The sequence below is a fragment of the Rosa rugosa genome, chromosome 7 (genome assembly GCF_958449725.1).
Source record: "Rosa rugosa chromosome 7, drRosRugo1.1, whole genome shotgun sequence".
NCBI lineage: Eukaryota > Viridiplantae > Streptophyta > Magnoliopsida > Rosales > Rosaceae > Rosa > Rosa rugosa.
In genome coordinates this window covers 30,871,312-30,875,052 of record NC_084826.1, presented here as the reverse complement: position 1 = coordinate 30,875,052, position 3,741 = coordinate 30,871,312, and the positions used below count along the sequence as shown (strand labels likewise).

General features: G+C 38.0%; 1 pseudogene; it reads left to right on the top strand.

Annotated features, from left to right (window-relative positions):
* The first annotated feature begins 1,251 nt into the window (after positions 1 to 1,251).
* LOC133723164 (ribosomal RNA small subunit methyltransferase NEP1-like) lies at positions 1,252 to 3,308 on the top strand (annotated as a pseudogene).
* Positions 3,309 to 3,741: the final 433 nt, after the last annotated feature.

The window sequence follows — 3,741 nt, the reverse complement described above, 5'->3', positions numbered from 1 at the left end:
CTTTGTTTGGCCTTTTGGCCCTAAATTTTACCCCTTTAGCCCTCATTTGTTTGGGTTGGAGACCAAAAAGCTAAAATAAAGCCCTTTGCCCCTTTAGCCCAACGGGTTGGAGAAGGCCTGAGGACTCCTTACACGGACACGTTTTTATTGAAGTGTCCTAAATACCTTAAGAGGACAAGAAAAAGAAAAAAAAAAAAACAGGGCAACATTAGCCTTTTTTGTTTTGGCCAAACTCAAATTTTGGCCAGAAGTCAAAACTCCTCAGACTCCCTCCCTCCCGCTCCCTCTTTCCCACACAAATTTGGGCCAAAAGTTAAAGAACTGAGAAGTTTCACACTGACCCCGTCCCCCCCCCCCCCCCCCTCTCTGTCTCTCGTCTGCCATCTCTTCCTCGTCGAAACCAAATCTGGCCCCCTCGAAACCAAATCTGGCCCCCAAGATCAATCCAAACTCTCTTCAAATCGTTTTGGTTCGAGGAAAACCTAGAAACTGAAAACCTCTCTCTCTCAGACACTCAATCTCCCCGACAGTCGATGGCAGCGGCACGATGGGCGGCGTCACTCAATCTCCTTGACGATGGACGTTGAGTTCTCCTTGTAAGTCATTCTCTCTCTCTCTCTCTCTCTCTCATTCAAAAATTCGATCTGTTCCTCTCTCAGATTCGATCTGGATGGTTGAGAATTGAGATGGTGGTATGGGGCGATGGTTTTGTGGGGGGAGATTTTGGGGAGTTTTCTCACTTTCTGGGTTTTTCTTTTCTGATTTACTCTAGAGTCTGGAGGCAGTTGGTATTGCTCGGAACTAATTATTATTCGTTGTTGCAATTTTAATCTGAGCCTGTCGAAGTTTAAAGACATAAACAGACAAAGCAGTTGAGATTAGAATATGGGTTCTAGCTTCTTGCAAACTGAAACTCAGTTCTAGGCCGAGCTGTGGGAGGGTTATTGTGTTCTTACTGGAAAACCAGGGCTATGTATCCTCCAGGTGGAGTTTATGCTCATCCGGGTATGGTCATGATATGATGTTCTTCCTCCGATGGAGTTTCACAAAGGTCAGTGGTCCTAGCATTGTATTCCTGGTGAATGAGCAAAAAGTTAATTTCCACAGTACTATGATGATTAATTTATGCAGTGGTTAATTTGAGGTGGACTATGAGAGATAGAACAAATTAGAATCAAGAAGATTATAAAACAGCTACTGAAATTCAATAGGTATAATATTGCTTACAGTTTCTTTGGTTCTTATGTTATAATGGCATTTTGTGATCTGCAGGCTCCCCTCATGGTTTTAGATAGCCCGATTAATAAAGCTGGGAAGTTGCGATGTGTGTATATGAAGACCGAGGATGGTAAACTTATTGAGATTAAACCATATGTTCGTATCCCAAGGTTTCATGTGTAAGTCCGTCTTATTTCCTTGTCTTACATTGTGCTTTATAAATTGTTTCTGTTCTGATAAAATGTGAGGAGGAATATCATCATCTTTTATCTTATTTCTGATGCTATGCAAATATGTTCTTAGCTCACAATTGTAAAACAAGAAAAGCATGTTGAATGTAAATGCCTGTAATGAGCAGCCAACATTGACCACCATCCATGTGGCGATGCCTTAGTTTAACTGACTTCTAACATGTTCTTTGCTTTTTCTTGAAAACCTGTTTTAGTGGTTTGTTTAATCCTGCCATTCACCTTGCAGTGCAGCTGCTTCGGAAACTGAGTATATCTGCCGTTGGTAAGCCTGAGAAACTTATGCGTATGATCAAGAACCCTGTGACACAATATTTACCTATGAACTCCCGGAAAGTAGGTGAGTATATTGTACTCTGGAAGCATTCATGTCACATCCATTATGAATGTCATGATCTATTTTTGCATTTCAGGACTCTCGTACAGTTCAGAGAAATTAGTTAGCATTCAAAAATATGTTGCTGCTGCTGAAAACAATATGGACCTTGTTTTTGTGGTATGGTTTGTACTAACTTGGCGTTATCTTTATATATAATATGGTAAAAATGAAATTCTATTATAACACTGCATTTTCAGGTTGGTGCAATGGCTTATGGCAAAGTTGAGACAATGGGTTCTTAATTTTTTTTCAGTTTTTATTTTAGGTAAGTGGCAATTATTGCTTGTGAAATACAATGGTAGTTCTTCATTTTATCTGGGTGTATATTGTGCTGGGTTTTTTTTAATTATTGGATTGACTTTTCTGGAACTCAAGCAGGTCTATTTCCCACCTTTTTTGGTTTCTCTATGTTTGGTTCAACTATTGAAGTAAATTCTGGATTGCAGATGATGGTCGCATTCTCCTCGCTTTTCTCTAGTTTGGTTCAACTATTTAGATGTAGCTGTCATTTGCAATTCTGGAACACAGAAAGTTGTTAAGAACTGGTAACCTCTATGTTTCTTTCTCTGGATCAATTTGTTTTTGTTCTGTATAGTATACATGATCATTGATTTGATTGGGAACCAACACAGCCTTAAAAGAATGCTATTTGGCTTTTTTAGGTCCCTATCCCATTCTTGAGCAGCCTTGAAATAATTCAATGCTGAAAATGCTTTCTTGGGGATCCTCTTCAACAAGGTCAGATTTTATGATTCTACTTTTCATATTTTTTAAAGTCAGGAGTTTCAGTGATAGCTCTATATGATTTTTTAAGAAAAGCATTTGCTTGTATGTACATTTATATTACTAGTGGTGACTTTGGCTAATTGTTTTTAAAGTACTCATGCATTTCACTTTTGTTTCATACATAAATTATCACTATATCGATTCGAAGTTTGTAAGTAACATTGGTTGGTATATATTAGCATGTATCAATCAAATCATATTAAGAGTGTAGCAAATGACTAATATACAGCTCAGAGATGTATATGACTTCTATTTGGACAACTTGACTTGCAACTTTCAATATTTAAATCATAAGCATAACAATTGGATATATGCACTTTTGGATGGCATGCAGAAGGTTGTGTTATGATGGATAGAAAGGAATTTCAACTTTCTGAAGCTTATTTGTTTGTATATAGGTTATGGACTGGCTTTTTTGGCTGAGGTGTCTTTGGTTGGACATTTGGACAAAAATTGCAAACCACTCGCTTCAACTTTAAAGGCTTGACACCATGGCTGCACAGACTAAGTTCCTGGAATAGTGGGAAGACAAGAGTTTGTATCAATATGTTGGCTATTGAAACCAAGTTCCTGCACAAACTCTATATGTGGCATGTTTTACGTAGTTGTATAAGCTTTTGGGAAATGCTTTTAACATTAAGAGATATATGAAATGGGTTTGATTACTCATTTGAGCATTTGGAATGTGTTTTCTTTCCAATTGATCAATGTTCATTAGGTAAAATGGAGCTATATATGCACAAAATATAGCAAATGAAAATGATTGTACAACTGTTTTATAGTGTGGCAATCCAACGTTGTCTGAATACAAAAATTGGGTCATTCACTCAATGCACTCTTTACATATCACACAATGGTTGTAAAAAAACTATGTCTTCTGATTTTACAATCACACAACGATAAGAACTGAATTATGTTGTCCAAGACCAATTCACACAACAACCATAGTGTACAACTGAAGTGTGATGGTATATCAGACGACGGTGAAATGACAAAAATATTGTCTGACAAGGGTTTCCAACAACACCTTGGAAACAAGTTCTGTTGTATGAAAGATGCACGTCATGCTGCGCGGCAGCTGTGCTTGGCATCTGTCGAGAGATGACACAA